The 20,982-nt window shown below is 36.2% G+C and overlaps 1 protein-coding gene and 2 pseudogenes across 1 annotated transcript in view; 1 reads left to right on the plus strand and 2 right to left on the minus strand.

Annotated features, from left to right (window-relative positions):
- The window catches only part of Tmem144 (transmembrane protein 144), a 33,965-nt gene extending 32,281 nt beyond the window's left edge, over nt 1-1,684 (minus strand). Inside the window, exon 1 of the mRNA XM_046459242.2 lies at nt 1,473-1,684. The gene's annotated coding sequence lies outside the window, so the exon portion shown is untranslated. The remainder of the gene's footprint in view (nt 1-1,472) is intronic.
- On the plus strand, nt 260-19,542 carry LOC124102715 (tigger transposable element-derived protein 1-like; annotated as a pseudogene).
- Nucleotides 16,592-16,695, minus strand: LOC124102796 (U2 spliceosomal RNA; annotated as a pseudogene).
- Nucleotides 19,543-20,982: the final 1,440 nt, after the last annotated feature.

Here is a 20,982-nt window from a genome sequence, read left to right on the forward strand (position 1 = left end):
ACACTTTTATCAGTTTTTCCACAATACCATTTTGTATTTGTATTCGTATATTGACCCTTTGGAATAACCTTGTGGAATACAATTCAAGATAATCCAGTTTTTCTTTTTTCTTCAAATTTAATATCTTGTTGATATGTATTGAATAAAAAAAACACCTGAAATCAACTTTCCTTGTTATTTTATTTTTAAAAATAATAAATATTTAAAGATCCATGTAATTGTTTTACTGATAGGCTCCAAGAAAGTTTAAGCCCTCGAAATGGCTCACAGGCATAAAGCTCAAGGGCCAAATAGGCAGAGCTGCCAAGATATGATATCAGAGCTAAGAAGGGTCAGAGAGATGAGAATTATCTGGGAAAGCTATCATGGGAGTAGAAAGACAGGATTAGGTGTTAGATAAGAATATTTTTTTTTCCATTTTAATTAAAAAGAAACAAAGCAAAACAAAATCTTTGTAAGTACATTGATAAAAACAGATGACTAAACTTCAAAGACAGCAGATTATTTTATTGTCAGACAGCCTTATACCTCTCAGATTTCACCCTGAATTGAAAGAATAATTTGAAGTGCTAACCAGAGTGCATGAACTGCAATTTGACTGCTGTATGAACATTAATCAGTTATAATCCATATATAAATAAAGTTTATTGCATACAGCATGTGATGTAATTTCAATATGTGTTGGTAATAACTTACTGTCTTTAAGAAAGTGTCTACCTCTTTCTAAATCAATGAAGGTTTTGTGGAAAAGAAAAGCACCATCACTTTTTTCTAGCATATTGCTCTCAATTGCTTTTAGTCCAAATCTGTTAAGTCTCAAACTATATTTATTTTGGTGCTGGATGGAATTTCTCTTTGTAATTTTACATTTACTTTTTTCCTTTTTAAAATTTTTATTATTTGATTTTCTAACTGGCACAAAACATAAAAATTGTACATATTAATGGGGTGTAAGGGGATATTTCCATCCATGTATTCATTGTCTAATCTTAAATCACGTTAAAGATCTTTCTTCAAACATCATTTCTCCATGATAAAAACTTTCAAATTTTTTCCTTTTGTTTGAACTTTTAGTGAAACCAACATAATTTTATAATGTTTACTTTTAACTGTCTATGTTTTATTAAACTGTATTCATTTTTAAAATTTTACTACTTCATCTCACTTATTAGTAAATATTTTCCCCCTACGTTATCCCTACCAATTTAAACTTCTAATCATCCCCCTCCTTCTTTGTTAAATTAGTATTTGGTGGGTTCTGATCTATACTGCTTGTTCTGCTTCACAATGATTTCATTCTTAGTTTCATGCTAATTTCCTCAAATCTCCCGCAAGCCTTTGCTGGTCTCTTGGTTAAAGTTAACAGTGTTTGCACGTATCTATTCTGAGCCTGGAGTTTTCTTTTAACCACCCCTCTGTTTTTTGAAAAGTCATTCCCGCCCCCGGCAACGCCACCCGGTCTCTGTACTCACCGCGTTGTGTTCCGGCTGCGCAGGGGCTGAGTACTACTGGGCGCCCTGAACTCGACCCCTTCCCTCGCCCAACCAACTCTCCTGGAGCTACTTCCTGCTCTCACAGTTCCCTTCCCACCCCTGGCTGAATCGCGACTTCCAGCACCTGCCTAGGGAGGCTTTCACAGGGATGCAGGTCGGGACCGCCTTTTTTCCAGTGTGGGACTGGAGCGAACTGTCAGGTGACAGTTGAGGACTCGTCAAGCCCTTTGTCAATCAACCAGCAAACCAGAAGAGTATTGAATATAAAGATGTGATTGTTCAGAGAAGGCTGGGCATGTCACCCTAAGCTCACAGTGTTATCTATGGTGTTTATGAATAAAACAAAAGACTGGGGAATTTCACATTATGGGTAATATTGTAAAATATTACCCCCAATGAACATCAAAAAATTCATCTGAACTATTGAGGTCACTAACATCTCCTGTGACACGAATTTCACTTGTAACCACTAATCCTTTCTAAATGCACAAACCATTGATTTATATATTTATTTAATGTGTACTGAGTGATAGATGAGTATAGGACTTTCTAGGCTTCTTAAGCTTGGTGGCATCATATTGCAATGACCAGGGAGGTGGTGTGTGTGTGTGTGTGTGTGTGTGTGTGTGTTTTTCTTCTTCTTTTAATACGAATCTCATACCAGACCAACTAAAATAGAATCTCTAGGGGCGTGGCTCCAGAATCATTTCCTTTTAAAACTTCCTTCAGATGACATTAATGTGAAGCCAGGCTTGAGGATTATATTCTATATTTATATTATGTTCTATATTTCATTGCCTGTAAATTGCCTGAAGAATGGTTGAAAATGTTGACATCTCTACATAGATTTTTAAGAAACATTGCTTTAGTTCTCTATTGTCCAATATTTAAGTAGCCACTGCAACATGTGGTTATTATTTAAATTAGAAAAAAAAGTAGAATAAAAAAAATCCAGTAATTCACTTGCATTGGACACTTCAACTGCTAAGGCCATATATGCAGATTATAGGACATTTCAATCTTGCAAAAGTTCTACTGGAAAGCATTGTTTTATACGGCCCTGGGAGTGTGTAGACAAAGTCCTAACTTCACGTAGGTTTCAGTTCAACAAAGGACACAGACATGAACTTCAAGTTCAAAAAGGGGAAGTACTAAGTTCTATCCCAGTCTGAGTTTAAGGAAGTCCTCTTTGAAATTAAGTGATATTTAACTGAGACCATCCAGTAGTTGTTGATGGTTATGCAGTTCACAAAAAGAAAAACCAAACCAAACCAAACCAAAAAAACATTAAGGACCATTCAAAGATGAGGTATCCTGGAGATTTTGCTTTCAGTATTGCTCACAGTCATAAACTACAGTGTTATAAACTAAGCAGATGCAAAGTCAAAGTATTATTTCATTTTAGGTATTTAAAGAAGCTAAGACTTTTCCCTTAAAGGAAATGATTAATTTAGCAATTCAGAAAGATTTTGAAAAAATAACATCCCTTTAGCAGGTGGACATACTTACTTAGCACATCTCTGTTTGTTGTGCTTTGCAGATATTGTATATTTTCACAAATTGAAGTTTTGTTAAGCAAGTCTGTTGATGCCATTTCCCCAAAATTATGTGCTCATTTTGTTTCTATGGGTCACATTTTGGTAATTATCATAGTATTTCAAACTTTTTTTTCTTTTTCTTTTGTACTGGGGATTGAAACCAGGGACACTTAACCACTGAGCTACAATTCCCAGACCTTATTTTATTTTTTATTTTAAGACAGGGTCTCCCTAAGTTACTTAGGGCCTCACTAAGTTGCTGAGGCTGGCTTTGAACTTGTGATCCTTCTGCCTCAGTCTCCTGGGCCACTGGGATTCCTGGCATGTGCCATTGTGCCCAGAAAACTTCAAATTTTTTTCATTATTCTTGTATCTGTTATGAGATCACTGATCTGTGATCAGTGATCTTTGATGTAACTATTGTAATTTTTTTGGGGTACTATGAACTGCAACCATAGAACACAGGAAGATTAATTGATAAATGTGTGTATTCTGACTGCTCCAGCATCTGACAGTTTCTCTCTTTGGACCTTCCTATTCCCAACAATATTGAAATTAAAGCACTTAATAACCCTGTAATTGCCTTCAAGTGTTCAAGCAAACATAAGAGTCACATGCCTCTCATTAAAAAAACAAACAAAAAACAAAAAGAAAAAACTAGAAGTAATTAAGCTTAGTGAGGAATGCTGGTTGAAAGATCAGATAGGCTGAAAGCTAGGCCTATTGTGTCATACAGTAGAAAGTGAATGCAAAGGAAAAATGTTGAAGGAAATTAGATGGGCTACTCCATTTGCATTTCTTCCTTTAAGAAGTGTTTCTTCAGATCTTTTGCCAATTTTTAATTGAATTACTTATCTTCTTATTGTGAAGTTTCATGAGTTCTTTATATGTTCTGGATTTTTAACATCTTTCAGATGAATAGTTAGAAAATATTTCCTCCCATTCTGTAGGTTGTTTCTATATTCTTTTATGTTCTTAGTTGTGCAGAAGCTTTTTAATTCAATGAAACCCCATTTGTCAAGTTTTGCTTCTATTTCTTGTGCCTTTGGGGTCATCTCCAGTAAAACATTGCACTGAGGAAAAATTATTGTCTTGAAATATTTCCCCTGTCTTCTTCTAGTAGTTTCAGAATTTCAAGTTTTGCATTTAGATCTTCCATCTATTTTGAGCTGAATTTTATATAAAAAAGTTCTCAGTATCTTTAAGTCATTGGAGAAATGCAAATCAACACTACAATGATATCTTATCTCATCCCAGTTAGAATGGTCTTTATAAAAAAAGGAAAATGCTGCCAAGAATGTGGAGAAAAAAGAACTTTTATATGCAGTTGGGGGGAATATAAATGAATACAGCCACAGTGGATAATAGTATGGAGTTTACTCATAAAATTAAAAATAGAACTGCCATATGATCCAGGAATACCACTCCCAGGTATATATCTAAAGGAAATGAAATCAGCATACCAAAGAGATACCTGCATGTTCGTATTTATTGCAACACTATTCACAATAGCTAAGATAGGGATTCAGCCTTGTACCCCTCAAGAGATGAATGAATAAAGAAAATTCAGCCAAATTCAGAGAAGAATCAAATCATGTCATTTGCAGGAAAATAAGTGGAACTGGAAGCCATCATGTTAAGTGAAATAACCCATATACAGAAAGACAAGTACTGCATGTTCTCTTTCATATATGGAAGCTAAAACAAAGTTGGCCTTAAAGTACACTAGTGACTACTAGGAATTGGGAAGGGTGGAAGGGGGAGGGACTAGAGATAAGGATTTGATCAGTTCATGCTATCTGCATGTAAGAAATACCACACTGAATCCCATCCCAAAAAGAAAATTTAAAAAGTGCTGTTCCAGTGAAAAACAGAATGGTAAAATGAAACAGCTTTACTGCTGATATGGAGACATTTTAGCCTCCATATTTTTAAGTCTTATTATTTTTAGTGGTCTAAAAATTCTAATAATTTTAGCTTTCTAAAATTCTAAAATTTCTGGTCTAATAATTTCAGCTTTCAACTCTTATTATTTCAAGTCTTATTATTTTTAGTGGTCTAAAAATTCCCACAAGCCAAAGCCTAATTCAGAGAAAAGCTCTAACTCTCTTCAAGTCTATGAAGGCTGAGAAAGTTGAAAAGGTTGCAGAAGAAGCATTGGAAGTTAGCAGAGGTTTGTTCCTGAAGTTTAACAAGTCATCTCCATTAAAAAAAATTTGCAAGATGAGCAGAAGGGCTGAGGCAGAAGCTGCACCAAGTTATCCGGAAAATAAGAAAATCAATGAAGTTGGTTACACTAAACAACAGATTTTCAATGAAGACAAAACAGCCTTATCTTGGAAGAAGGTGCCACCTAGAACTTTCATAGCTAGAGTGGAGAAGTCAATGTCTGGTTTCAGAGCTTCAGATGACAAGCTGGCACTCTCATGGGGGGTTAATGCAGCTGGTGACTTCAGGTTGAAGCCAAAACTCATTTACCATTTGGAAAATCCTAGGACAGTTAGTGTATTGATTTGCTCTTATTGTGCTCTAAAAATGGAAAATCGAGTCTGGATGACAGATGTCTGTTTAAACATAGTTTACTGGATATTTTAAGCTCACAGTTGGGACCTATAGCTTAGGAAAAAAAAATCTTTACAAAATGTTACTACTCATTTACAATGATTGTGGTCATTCACGAGCTTTGACAGAAATGTAAAATGAAATTGTTTTCATGCCTACTAACATAGCATCCATTCTGTAGTCCATGGATCAAGGAATAATTTCAGCTTTCAAGTCTTATTATTTAAGAAATACATTTCATAAAGCTATAGCTACTATAACTCACCACTTCTCTGATGGAATTGAAAACTTTCTGGAAAGTATTCACCATTCAAGATGCGATTAAGAACATTTATGACTCACAGGAGGAGGAGGTAGAAATATGAACATCAAAAGAGATCAGAAGACGTTGATTCCAACCTTCATGGATGACTTTGAGGGTTCAAGACTTTAGTGGAGGAAGTAACTGCATATATGGTGAAACTAGCAAGATAATGATGAGGAGTCACTGGTTTGAGATGAACAAAGAAAGGGATTTCTTGAGATGGAATCTACTCCTGGTGAAGATGCCAGGAATACTGGTGAAATGACAACAAAAAATTAAGAAGATTACACAAAGCTTTTTGATAAAGCAATGAGTGGCAAATTTTGAGAAGAATGACTCCAATTTTGAAAGAAATTCAAAATTGCTAAAATGCTAAAACACAGAGAATGCTACTGAGATATTGGTGAGAAAAGTACCAACTGATGAGGCAAATACCATTGCCACCTTATTTTAAGAAATTTCCATAGCCAGCTAACCTTCAGCAGTCACCACCCTGATCAGTCAGCAGACAATGGCATTGAGGTGAGACCCTCCAATAGTAAAACAATTACTACTCACTGAAGGCTCAGAGGATCATTAGTATTCTTAACAATAAAGTATTTTTAGTTAAAATAGGTATGTACTTTTTTTTTAGAGATAATACTATTGAATACTTAATAGGCTGCAGTAGAGGGTAAGTATAAACTTAATGTGCACTGGGAAACTAAATAGTTCATGAGACTCACTTATTTGCAATATTTGCCTGATTATGGTGGTCTGGAACTGAAACCTCAAAAACTCTGGTGTATGCTTATAGATACACACATATACCAACATGCTTCCACAGATAAAGGGCCTTAAATCTAATCTAGAATTGTTTCACTCTGTAAACAGAAAAAGCCTCAAAGATCATGTGATTCATTATTGCTTCTGACTCACATTGAAAAAACAGATTTCTACTGTTGAGGATTTCCTAAAATCTGAAAGTGAGTTGGGGTTGTGTCAGATCTGGGAATATTTATTATTTAATATCTCAGTCCAGTGCTTTGTACATTATGCCACAGAGGAATCCAAATATGAATAACATTGCTTAAATTTTTTCTTTCAAATTTTTTTCATATGCATTAATGACTAAACATAAAGGTCTATATATTAGAAGAGTCCTAGAATGCACTAAAGGATCCGGGTTCTAATTTGGGCTTTATCTACTAACAATATTTCTCTATAAAAGTAATTTAATTTCCTTAAACCTCAGTTTTCTTATATTACCATATTAAATGTAAGAAATGTGATCAAAAGGGACCATATATATGATTAAATCATTAGGACTTATGGTTTCCGCTCTGACATTTGAAGAGCTTGAAAGTCAAGTCTTCACTCCCATCATGACAAACCAAATCAACAACTTCTTAGAGAAGTGAGGTTATGCCTTGAACCACCTTCCTGAAAAGTGAGGAGATAAATGAATACAGAGAATCACAGCTTATCAGAGAAGCAAAAGATGCTGGAGCCAGTAATAGGGCTGGGGAACATAAAAAATAATCATTAAAATGTGCAGGCAGACTGTGGACAAACTAAGAGTTAAAAACTCTGAGAGGGTAGGGTCTGGCCTTAGTCTCACTTTCAGAAACCCCATCAGATTCTGAAACTGAAGATAGGAGAAAAATTTCTTCCTTCTGCTACGAGAAAGAAACAATAAACCATTTGAAATACATCCACAGTGTTTTGCTTTCTGAAACAAAAGCTTACCTGCAAGGCAAACTTCACCAGAACTTTATTGCAATTATTAAAAAGGGCAATTCGACAAAGCAATCCTTAGCAAGAAGAGTGAAGCAGCTGGCATCACAATACCTGACCTTAAACTATACTACAGAGCAATAGTAACACAAATGGCATGGTATTAGTACCAAAATAGATTTGTAGACCAATGGTACAGAATAGAGAACACGGAGACAAACCCACATAAAGTACAGTTATTTCATACAAGAGAAAGGTGCCCAAAACAAAACATGTATTGGAGAAAAGATAGCCTCTTCAACAAATGGTGATGGGAAAACTGGGAATCTGTATGTAGCAAATTAAGAGGTTTTATCAGAAGATTATAAAAATATTATCCATTCCTCAATATCTTATGACTACATCAACAGTGCTCAAGTATAATGATTGAGAGAGCCTTAAGACACAGACTCTATTTAAGGACAAGTTTGTAAGAAAACTCAAAGACAACAGGAGAGAACAAAGGGAAATTAGAGGAAATTTAAAATATAGACCTGAAAAGATGCAGCAAGTATAAATAACATGCCTAACTTTCATCCAGGTAAACATAAAATATAAAAGTCTATTTACTTTATTTCCTATTATCTAATAGCTGGCTATCATGGCTGGCTTTCAACAAACAATTGCAAAGCATGCTATGGGCAAGAATAAAGTTTGACAAAGCAAAACAGATTAAGGTATGTCGGAGAATTTGGAATGATTGGTCTGTACATTTAAATCTCCATGATTAATATGCTAAGAGATCTATTAGAATAAGTGGACAACATGCAGAAACATATATGTAGTATAAGCAGAGAAATGAAAACTCTAGAAAGCAAAAACACCACAAAAGGATCAAATATAGGTCATGGGAATACCAAGAGGAAAAGAGATAAAGAAACAGAATATATTTAAAATGTCAATGGCTAGGAATTTTCCAAACTTAATGCCAAACACCAATCTATAGATCCAAAAATCTCAGAAAATATCAGATGGGATAAAGAAAAACCTATATTTCATTTCCAATTGCAGAAAATCAGACAAAGATAAAGCATGAAGCTAGAGGAAAAACTGCACCTTACCTATAAAGGAATAAAGATAAGAATTAAACAGACTTATTGTTTGCCTGGTTAGGCAAACAAAGAGGAGGTAGAGTGAAATATTCAGATGTATTCAAGAAAAACTCTACCAACCTAGAATTCTGTGCAGTGTAATTATCCTCTCAAAGAGAAATGAAGACTTCTCCAGACAAACAGTAATGAAGGGAGTATATGACCAGCAGAACTGTCTTGGAAAAAAATGTTAGAAGAAGGTCTTCATGTAGAAGAAAAATGGTAAATATCAGAAACTCAGATTGACATGAGGAAGAATAGAAAAAAAAGAATAAGATAAAACTATATCTTGTGTTTTTCTTTTTGTGGTGCTGGGGATTAGAACCCAGGGCCTTGTGCATGCAAGGCAAGCACTCTACCAACTGAGCTATATCCCCTTGTGTTTTCTTTACTGATCTGTTTTTCTTTACTGATCTAACTGTTCAAAATAGTAATAGCAGCAATATGTTGAGTGATTTTAGTGTATAGATATGTGAAATGAACAACAATAATGCTTCAAGGGACAGGAGGGAGACACTGGGAATAGTTAATTAGATGGCACATGCACTATTTGTGAAGCAGTATGGTGTTATTTAAAAGTGGACTTGGACTATTTAAAAATGTCTACCACAAACTCTAGGGAAATTCCTGATTTACAAATAGATGCATATTGATATTCAAGAGAAGAGAGAAAATGGAATTCTATAATAAAATACTCAATTAAAACTAGAGGAGTCAGAAAAAGAGAGGCAGATAAAAATGAAGAGGAAGAGGAGGAGGAGGAGAAGGAGAGAAAAGAAGAAGAAAAGAAACAACTACAACAACAAAAGAGTAACAAAAAGAAAACATTTACTCTATGGGAGATGTTATTCCAACTCTATTAATAATCACTTTAAATGTAAATGGTCCTAGTACGTCCATTAAAAGACAAAGACTGACAGAATGAATAAGATACAGAACCCAACTATATGTTGTTGACAAGATGTCCACTTTAATTATAAAGGCTCAGATTTAGAAACATGAAGAAACACATACATGATTCCTTTAGCCAAAAGAAAGATGGGGAACCTATTTTAATTTCAGACAAAACAGATCATTCTAGGAGACTATTAGATATAAAGAGGGCCAGTATATCTTGAAAAAAGAGTTAATCCTCCAAGAAGGTGTGAAGGTGTATGAACTTTACAGCCCAATGTCAAAATATGTAAGAAGAAAACTGGTAAAACTGAAAGGAGAGTGGTTATAATGAGGGTCATCACTATTCCTCTGTTTGCAATCAATGGATTCAGAAGGCAGATAAACATAAGGATTTAGAGACTACATCTAGGTCTTATACCTTATACACTGATCAGACCCAATGCACTGTACAACAGAAAGAGTGAACTCCAAAGTAAATTTTGGACTAGAGTGAAGAATAATGTAACAATGTTGGTTTATCATTTTCAAGAAATGCACTTTTTTTTTCCCTAAGAATTGAAGCAGGCTAAGGCGAGATGCTAATAATAGCATAATTGAAGGGGAGAGCTGTATGGGGGCTCTTTCTTATCTGCTCATTTTTTTGTAAGCCTAAAACTGCCTTGTAGTCTATAAAATATTGTTTTAAGTTTGAGATTGTTTTCCAAGGGTTAAATTATTTCTCAGCCTGGGGAAATAAACCAACCAAATCAGTTACCTTGTTTCATCTCAATCCCTATCTCTACCTCCATCTCTATATGTACATAATTTTCTTATTTATTTAACTATATATTTAAGCCATTTGATAATATTTTTAAATAATTTATGAAATGTAACAGAAGCACTTATAAAGTAAATAGTCTACTGTCAAGTTATATTTTATTCTTTTCTATAAAATCAAAGCCAATATTTTTCACATTTAATCTCTGAACACCTGTTTATCACCTTATGACCTTTTGGGGTATATAAGTGTGGGAGTTTAAAAAAAATTTTTGACTACTTCCTTTCCTCCCTTAGTTGCTAAATTAATTTACAGACTGAATGATCTTGCTTCATATTTTGAAGATCTCTCATTATAATGAAAAATTATGAATTATATTCCTGCTGATTCATTTGATTATGTAATCATGCATGTTGTATTTAAAAGAACTCTTCTTCAGTTTTTGTTGAAAGGAAGGAATCAATTTAACACATAATTTTCTTTATTCCTTCATTTTTTTCCCCAAATAGTATCCTGCCAAAATTTCTACAATGATTTGGTATAGGAAAAAAAATAGTCACTGCTCAGGAAACTGTTCCTTAGTCCATAATTTATACCATGCATCATCCTACCCAGGCACTAGGTCAAATATTCCTCACTGTAAGTCTGATGAAATGAAGTTGAGACTGTGGTTGCTATCATTGCCCATTTATAGCTATAAGCATAGAAAAACCAAGAGAGGTACCAGGGAATACTCTATTTTCCTGTCTTTATAATCGAAGTGTTCTTTGGTTCTTCATAGTGGCCAGCATAAATTATTCCATTAAAAAAGTGACTACTTTCTTTGGCATATCGATAAATCTTTCTCTGTGTAGGTTTGTCTTCTGCTTCCCCTCATGCAAAGAACAGAGTTTCACTCTTAACCTTGGTTCCACAGTTGCCAATAGTACATATTAGTTAGGTCTTGTAATCATTTGCAAGATTATGTGATTTTTCTCTTAGAGAATATACTGTGTTTTCCCACTCAGGTTGTGCTCACTCTGATCCTTGTTACTGGTTTGGAGGCAATGAAAAGAGAAGAAAGACATCTTGAAACAAGAAGCATTACCTTCCAGGGAATTTGCCTTGAGTTCTCTAAAGGCATCCAGGTAAGGGGAAGCTATAGAGAAGGAGATGCTTCTGCCATCCTCAATGGTTCAAAACACCTGGAAGTTTAGGATTTTCTAACTTGTCTCTCTAGTTGTCCTTGTTTCAGGTTACATGGTCCCATTGTTCCTGTTGGGGTCCTGACTTGAACAAATGAGACCAACCTCTGAGATCTGTGACAACAGCTCTGCTACTATTACAATTCCATGTTGGACCTGGTTTCCACATCTGCTTTGTGGATGCATGATGTAAGAATCCCTTTTCTTTTATTCTAAACTTTGAATTGTCAGTTTGCTAATCTGTGTCTTTTTTCTTTTTTCTTTTTTTTTTTTTTTTGTGGTGCAGGGGATTGAACCCAGGACCCCAGGACCTTATGCATGTTAGGCAAGCACACTACCAACTGAGCTATATCCCCAGCCCATGACTGTAATTTTGTTTATTTATCTGCAGGGATACCTACAGCTATTAATAAATACCAGCTAACTGTAATATCTTTTATTATATAATTTTATATATATAATTTTCAAGAAGAGTCTTATCAAAGAAGCAAACAAATCTACCAAAAACAACCTGATATTAGGAGAAACATGCTGTTTTAGTGAGAATTGATGATGCTATGTTAAAAAGTGTTCCTGCCCTCAATGAGAGCATTTTTTCCACGCAAAATGTTTTACAATGAAGGGTTACTCCAACAATTAATAACATTATCAACTCTTGTTAACTTTTAAAAATAGGTTCACAAAAATTTAAAGCTTCATTCCTTAAAGAGTTCACTATTTTATAATAAGCCAAACCAAAGAGAGTGTTAATCACCTATTTTGAGCTTAAGGAAATGCTAATATTGTTTGGGAATTTATTTGTACAGATACCTCAATATAGAGGCCCTGAGATATATTTGAAGGATGGCAAAGAGGTCACTTATGGCTGGATCTGAGGTGGTAAGAAGGAGAATAGTAGAAGACAAAGTTAGAAAGGTCCTGAGGGTAGGCAGGATGAGAAGACTTGTGGGGTATCAAGAAGACTTTGGCTATTCCTCCGAGGGAAATAAGAAGTCACTGAAGTGTATTGATCACAGGATGCATATTAATTATCTATTTTTTTGTAACAAATATAGCCACCCAAAACAGTAACATGAAAGAAAACTAAACATGTATTATCTCCCACAGTTTCTGTGGGCAAAGAATTGGGGATGGATTGGGTAAAGAGTTGTAGTCAGACATGGGCTGGGGCTCTACGCATCTGGAGATGTGAGTGGGCCTAGGGGATGCACCTCCTAGGTGGCTTACTCATGTGAGTCCTGAGCTGGCTCTGGCTGCTAAGAGGAGCCCTCAGTTCCTCTTCATCTGGGCCTCATCATAGGACTGCTTGTGTGTTCTCATGACATGGTGCTGGCTTTACACAGGGTGAGAAGTCTAAGGAGAATGTCATTGTCCTTTGTGACCTAAACTCTGAAATCACACACTTTCGCTTCTTCTGTGTTCTATTCATTGACAGTTTGTCTCTGATTCAGTATGAGAGGAAACTGCATAATGGTGTGAATACCAGAGGGTGAGGGTCACTGGAGGCCATCTTGGAGGCTGACTCTCAGGGAAAAGAAGGGAGAGGATTACTGGAATGATGTCCTTGCATGGACATAAATAGGCTTTGTTAGGCGCCCAGAGAAGCCATCAATAATAATAGCAGTTACAGGAAGTTGGGAAGATGTGGTGGTAGGAATTTGTGTACATTCTCTTCAACATTTTTCTGCCTCTTTGTGAAATAGGAAATAGATCATAAGTTGAGTGAGGACCTGGAATGAGGTATTAGAAGTTTGTAAGAATTTAAAAATTTCCTATAGCTTTCAAGTGATACAGTGGCCATTCTCACTAAACCTGCTTGGTCAGATTATCAAGGAGAATAAAACCCTTTTTATTATTGTTCTCCTATAAGTGGCTCATTCTCTCTGTTTCATTATACATTTATTTTAACTCTTAGTTTCAATAACTTTTTATGTTTATAGCATGGGAACTTCTAGGCCATGAGTATCCTTTGGTTTGCAATTAGACTACCTTGTTAATGCTGCTTATGGAGCAGAATAAAATATAGAAAATTAAGGGTACTCACAGGAGGCAAAATATTTAAAAAAAATATGACATAGTCTTATCCTCTCCCAATCAGCCCAAGATCACTAGGGACAAACTATAGACCAATTAAGTTAGGTTAAATGAGTCATTGCAATATGGATGACTACCCATCACAACTGTGGGGTGCCTCACCAAATGAAGGAAAAGAAAATTAATACAGAACATTGTGAAAGAGTGCAGTTTAGACACAGTGCAAATGAAGTTGTGTTTTGATGGACTCAGAGCAAAGTAAAGTTATGTGTAAAGTGGGTCAGCACCAGTTCGGGACTGCAAAATGGAACTTAGGTTCTGTTTTCTTGGAAACTACATTAAGAAGTAAAATGTTGGGCTGGGGATGTGGCTCAGTGGTAGCGTGCTTGCCTGGAAAGTGAGAGGCCCTGGGTTCAATCCCCAGCAACACACACACACACACAAGTCAAGTGTTTTGTCCAGGGACACTCTGTCTCTGGGCGACTATATATCAAGGATAGCTTCACTGTGTCATAATGACTTAATTTCTCTAGAGGAGAGTGGGGCATTTAATTCTTACTAAAATAATTTCAAAGAGCAAAATTGTTTCCAATAGTTTATGATTTCACAGAATAAAATTTCTCAGTAAGAAAGTACTATCTTTCCAAGAATTGGATTGCTAAGGCATTTTATGTAGTGTGTATATGGGAAAAATGATGTGTTGAAATAAATCTGTACATGACTTTATCCACAGCTCTGATTTTGGACTGATGAATGGCAGGGACATTTTTATTTTTTTAGTCCCAGAAAGTCTTCACTTACCATCGTTTAAAATATTGATGCATAAGTCACTCTCCCTTCCTGAGAAATCTGAGTCATGGCACATAAACAGCTTGTGTCTCACACTTTTAATGCCCAAATTGCAAAGCCCCCTGCAGCATGTTTACCAGACCTCAGCATCCAAGTGTCTCAGTTAAGCTTGCCAGTTTCCAGAGGGAAGTCTCACACTCCCATTGTGCTACTCTCATGTTCTTTCTTGTTCTAAGCTTGCCCTGGCTAAGACGACTGCCATCACAGTAGTCTGAAGAAGGCCTCCTGTTGCTGCAGCTGGTGGAGAGTTTGCCACTCCTTATGCCCAAAGCTGCATCTTCCCAGGGGAGCAGGGCATTGTTGGATTCTATAAGAACCTCAGACAGTCTCACTACAATGTCATTTGCAACTTGAAGCAGTGTGCTCATGTTCTCTCTCAGTAAAGCTGCTTCTCCTGTCTTCTGCAAGCAGGCCTCAAAACTTTTATACAAAACCAAAACCAAAAGCAAAACAAACAAACAAACAAAACACACAGAGAGAAATCAAAACAACAAACAAAAATCAACTGATCAAACATAAAGAAGGAAGACAAGAAATGATATTTCATTTCCCAGAGATCCTGCTCTGATTCTGCTTAGACAATGATCAGACCGCAACCCTTAGCCCCAGCACTTGTTCATTAGTCTTTGGTCAAAAAATAAGGGCCTACCTTAAATTTGAATAAAGATCATCAATTTTCTAAAAAAATGGGAACTACCTTTTAAGGTAATTTAGAGTCTCCATGTTTTTCTTAGAGGGGTGAATGTAAATTATTGCAGCCATTACCAAAATCAGTATGGAGTTTCCTCATAAAACTAAAAATTGAACTGATATATAATCCAGCTATACCACTTCTTGGTATTTATCCAGAAGAATTATGGACAGAATACTTTGGCAATGTGTGCATATGTTTATCAGACCATGATCATGATAGCCAAGTTGTAGAATCAGTAGAGATGTTCACCGTTCACTAACAGATGAATGAATTAAAAAATGTGAAATATATATGTATATATATATATATATATATATATATATATATATATATATAATAGAGAGTTATTCAACCATAATGAAGAATGGAATTGTGTTATTTGCAGGAAAATGAATGGAACTGGAGAGCATTATGTTAAGCAAAATAAGCTAGACACAGACAAATATCATATATTTTTTCTTAGATATGGAGGATAGAAGGGAAAAAAATAAAAAGGGTGTCATGAAAGTAAACATAAAATCAATAAAGTATAGGAAGGGGAGCACAGAGGGAGGAGAAGAAGCAAGGAGTAGTGTTGGCGAGTACTACTGACCAAATTATTCTATGTATAGGTATGAATATTCCACAGAGAAGCCCATTGTTCTGTATAATTAGTATGCACCAATAAATAAATTTTAAAAAGAGTCTGTCTTTAGAAACCCACAAAACCCCCCAAAACCCAAAAACTAACAACAACAAACAAAAACCTCTCATCCTGTCATACTTAAAGGTTTTACTTGATTTTACTCATTAAAATTTTTAAATCTCTTAGCAAGGCACTTACAGTCCTAGCTACTTAGGAGGCTGAGGAAGGAGGATTACTTGAGCACATGAGTTAGTTGAGACCAGTCTGGGCAACATTTTGAGACCCTGTATCTAAAATATGAACCAACAAAAACCTTAGAACTCTGGAGTATCATCTTAGTGAGGGTATTCTATTGCAGAAGTAACCCTTAAATGCCTCCAACAAACATATGTGGCCTCTCTCACTTTGCTTGTTGTCATGACCATGTGATTTTCTTTTTTTATTGATTTTTTAAAAATAAATGACAGCAGAATGCATTACAATTCTTATTACACATATAGAGCACAATATTTCATATCTCTGGTTGTATATAAAGTATGTTGACCCCCAATTCGTGTCTTCCATACATGAACTTTGGATAATGATGTTCATCACATTCCACCATCCTTGCTAACCTAACCCCCTGTCCCCTCCCTTTCCCTCCACCCACCTGCCCTATCTAGAGTTCCTCTATTCCTCCCATGCTCCCCCTCCCTACCCCACTCTGAGTCAGTCATCTTATATCAGAGAAGACATTCGGCATTTGTTTTTTTGGGGATTGGCTAACTTCGCTTAGCATTGTCTTCTCCAACGCCATCCATTTACCTGCAAATGCTATGATTTTATTCTCTTTTTTTTTTTTAAAAAAAATTATTATTAAACTGATAAGAACAGATACTACACTTGATCTTAGCCAAAAGGCCGAGAAGCAATAGCTGTGAACAGTGGTTTCAATATTGAGTGCTTAGTGCTTCCTGTGCTCCCTGGTAGCTGCATGAGAATGGTTTGCAGAAGAACAGTGTGCTGGCTGCTGCAATTACCCAGCTGGCTCAGTGATGCTTGGAATACAGTACCTGTGAACAGCCTGAGTTTTCTAACCCAGACTTTCTGGGTCTGATTTTTCAGGGTCATCTAGAGACCTATTAACCTCATAAAAGCTCTCAGGAAGAAAGATTGCCTTTTCTTGAAGATCAAAGTCCAAAGTCCAAGGGCTCAGAAAGAAAGGGATTTGGGACAATGCCAGAGATTCTGAGTAGCCTATTTTATGACCTCTGACAGGGCAGCCATTTATGACTGTGCAGGTTGTATACTCTGCACAGATTCAGAGTGTACCATTCATATCAGAGTACACATGAATGTTGCCTCTTGAATACAACATTCCTGCTCTTTCCTAGTTTCCTTTCAAGAAAAGACTATAAACTCCATGACTCTCCTATAATCCCAGGGTTCAAGAAGAAACAATGATTAAGGCTATATCAGGCCCTTTATCTCTCTGGTCTCACCTCTTTTGCAGCCCTCATCCAGTCCTAGGTATTCTTTCCTCATTCTGCTCAAGAGGTAGCATGGAGGGGTAGATACAAGGGAAGAATAAAGTCTCTGTCATGCAGCCACCTTGGCTTGCAAGTGCTCCCCAGACTTGTACACCATACCCCAAATGATACCAATATCTGCTCAAATAAAATGATACACAGAAGCAAAAAAAAATTATTATTAGTTGTTCAAACCATTACAAAGCTCTTGACATATCATATTTCATACATATGATTCAAGTGGGTTATGAACTCCCATTTTTACCCCATATACAGATTGCAGAATCACATCGGTTATACATCCACTTTTTTACATACTGCCACACTAGTGTCTGTTGTGTTCTGTTGCCTATCCTATCCTCTACTATCCCCCCTCCCCTCCCCTCCCCTCCCATCTTCTCTCTCTACCCCATCTACTGTAATTCATTTCTCCCCCTTGTTTTTTTCCCTTTCCCCTCACTTTCTCTTATATGTAATTTTGTATAACAATGAGGGTCTCCTTCCATTTCCATGCAATTTCTCTTCTCTCTCCCTTTCCCTCCCACCTCTCGTCCCTGTTTAATGTTAATCTTCTTCTCATGCTCTTCCTCCCTGCTCTGTTCTTAGTTGTTCTTCCTTGGAAAGCTGGGAATGGAACCACCATTTGACCCAGCTATTCCCCTTCTTGGACTATTCCCTAAAGACCTTAAAAGAACATACTATAGGGATACTGCTACATCGATGTTCATAGCAGCACATTCACAATTTTATTCTCTTTTATTGCTGAGTAATATTCCATTGTGTATATATGCCACACTTTTTTATCCATTTATCTACTGAAGGGCATCTATGTTAGCTCCACAGTTTAGCTATTGTGAATTGTGCTGCTATGAACATTGATGTGGCTGCATTACTATAGTATGCTGATTTTAAGTCCTTTGGGTATAGACCTAGGAGTGGGATGGCTAGGTCAAATGGTGGTTCCATTCCAGTTTTCCAAGGTATCTCCATACTGCTTTCCATATTGGCTGCACCAATTTGCAGTCCCACCAGCTATATGAGTGTATCTTTCTCCCCACATCCTCACCAACACTTATTGTTGTTTGTCTTCATAGTAGCTGCCCATTCTGACTGGAGTGAGATGATATCTTAGAGTAGTTTTGATTTGCATTTCTCTAATTGATAGAGGTGATGAACATTTTTCTATAGAACCCTAAAGAAAGAAATCAAAGAAGACCTCAGAAGATGGAAAGATCTACCTTGCTCTTGGATAGGCAGAAATAATATTATCAGAATGACCATACTACCAATAGCACTATACAGTTTTAATGCACTTCCAATCAAAATCCCAATGGCATTCCTCATAGAAATAGAAAAACAATCATGAAATTCATCTGGAAAGATAACAGATCTTGAATAGTTAAAGCAATTTCTTAGCAAGAAGAGTGAAGCAGGTGGCATCACTATACCAGATCTTAAACTATACTACAGAGAAATAATAACAAAAACTGCATGGTATTGTCACCAAAACAGACTGATAGACCAATGGTACAGAATAGAGGACACAGAGACTAACCCACATAATTATAATTACCTTATATTAGACAAAGGTGCCAAAAACATGCATTAGAGAAAAGATAGCCTCTTCAACAAATGGTGCTGGGAAAACTGGAAATCCATATGCAACAAAATGAAATTAAACCCCTATCTATCACCATGCACCAAACTCAACTTAAAGTGGACCAAGAACCTAGGAATTAAACCAGAGACTCTAAGTCTAATAGAAGAAAAAGTAGGCCCTAATCTTCATCATCTGGGATTAGGCTCCAACTTCCTTAATAAGACTCCTATAGCACAAGAATTAAAACGTAGAAATCAATAAATGGGACGGATTCAAACTAAAAAGTTTCTTCTCAACAAAAGAAACAATCTGTGAGGTGAATAGAGAGCCTACAGAATGGGAGCAAATCTTTACCTCTCATACATCAGATAGAGCACTCCTCTCTAGGGTACATAAAGAACTCAAAAAGCTAAGCACCAAAAAACCAAAAAAACCCAAAAAACAAATAATCAATAAATGGGCCAAGGACCTGAACAGACACTTCTCAGAAGAGGACATACAGTCAATTGACCATGTGATTTTCTTCAACCCTCTTCCACAGTCAATGGATTTACAAGTGAGAGTCCTATCAAACCTGTAGTGGAAGGACAGAGAAGGGACACCAAGGATGCTGATGAGAGTGTCATTGATGAGATCCAGCAGAGGCACTAAAGGTGGAGAAATAGGTGAGGAAAGAAAGGCATCTATGGAAAAGCCTTCTACAAGAAAGCCCTCTCAGTGGTGCTGATAACACTGGAGCATCTACTATGTGCAGGCCTTGCAGAAAGACCATTATTGGCCTTATCTTGTTCAATTCTTAGAACCACTTAGTCAGTTACAAGCCCTTATAGATTTTATAGATGAGGATGCCAAGGTTCAAGGAGTAACATGCTCAGATCACATGGCTTATCAGTGATAGTGCTAGTTCTTAAAACAAAATCTCTGATTTCAGTGCTTGTTATTAATTCTTTATTTACTTTCTGTAATATCGTGAGATATATGCCTTATTAAATAGAATTGAAATATACATACAAATATCTGAAGCAGGTAAAAAAAATATCATGTGTCTTTACCTGCATGTTCAGTAGTTCTCGAGGTCTGTATCACCCACTGCCAATCAAGTACATCTTGCATTTTTCTGTTTCTCATTTTTGAGTTTTCCAATTTTTACCCTGTTTCTACTATCTTTATACTTTTCAAAAAAAAATTCATTTTCAAACTTAACATTCTGAATTCTCCCTTTAGGATTTCATCTGGAAATATTCAATTTCATATATCAACAGTAGGAGATAGCTTTAGAGTTGCCAAATAATTGCAAGGAAAAGATCAGATCTGCTTGAAAAACTTTTCAGCTATAAGCTCTGAATATGATATGGGAAGCTTATTAGTGAAAATATATTGGAAATTCGACCCCCATGTAGGTCAGAAACTGAACACAGGCAACAAATCCAATATGAAGATACAATGTGGCTCCTTTAGTTTTATTTTATATAGTTGATTTGTTTTTTCTGTACCCCTGCTGATAAGAAGAAAAACTGTTAACTTTGGTTGAAAGCTTAGTCCACTGTGCTAATTTAAACAAAGACTTTATTCAGTATTCAGTCTCTTTTGGCGAAAATTAAAAAAAAAAAAAAAACACAAAACACAACTAGTGCTCAGTTTATCAAATGACCTCAGAATTCCACAGTCATCTCCCTCAGATAGTGGCTCTGTGTATGGGGGAAGGATATGTCTTAAGATTATGAACACAGATGAGTCAGAGTCTTAAGATGCTAGATGCTATGTCTTTTGAATTCTCTACCTTTCAGGACAATGTCCCATCTAATTTCTGTCTCTGCAGCTGGCATTCTTGGCTACTTCCTGACTCTTGCCTTTTGCCCTCATCATTGCATGGAAACTGTCAAAATCACCCATGGCAGCTGTGTTACTAAAGCCAATGATTAATTCTCTGTCATTATTTATGTGACTTTTCTGCAGCATCTGTCGAAGTTGATTTCTCCCTTCTCTTTGATGTTTTTCACTCACATGGCTGCCAGGACACCACAGTCTTCTGATTTTTCTCCAAAACTCTGAAGGTTCTCCCATCTATCTTCTTGGATGGTTCTTTCTTTT

Source organism: Marmota monax, unplaced genomic scaffold (assembly GCF_021218885.2).
Source record: "Marmota monax isolate L192 unplaced genomic scaffold, Marmota_monax_Labrador192_F-V1.1 WCK01_AAM20220418_F8-fsc00002, whole genome shotgun sequence".
In the NCBI taxonomy this organism is placed as follows: Eukaryota; Metazoa; Chordata; class Mammalia; order Rodentia; family Sciuridae; genus Marmota; species Marmota monax.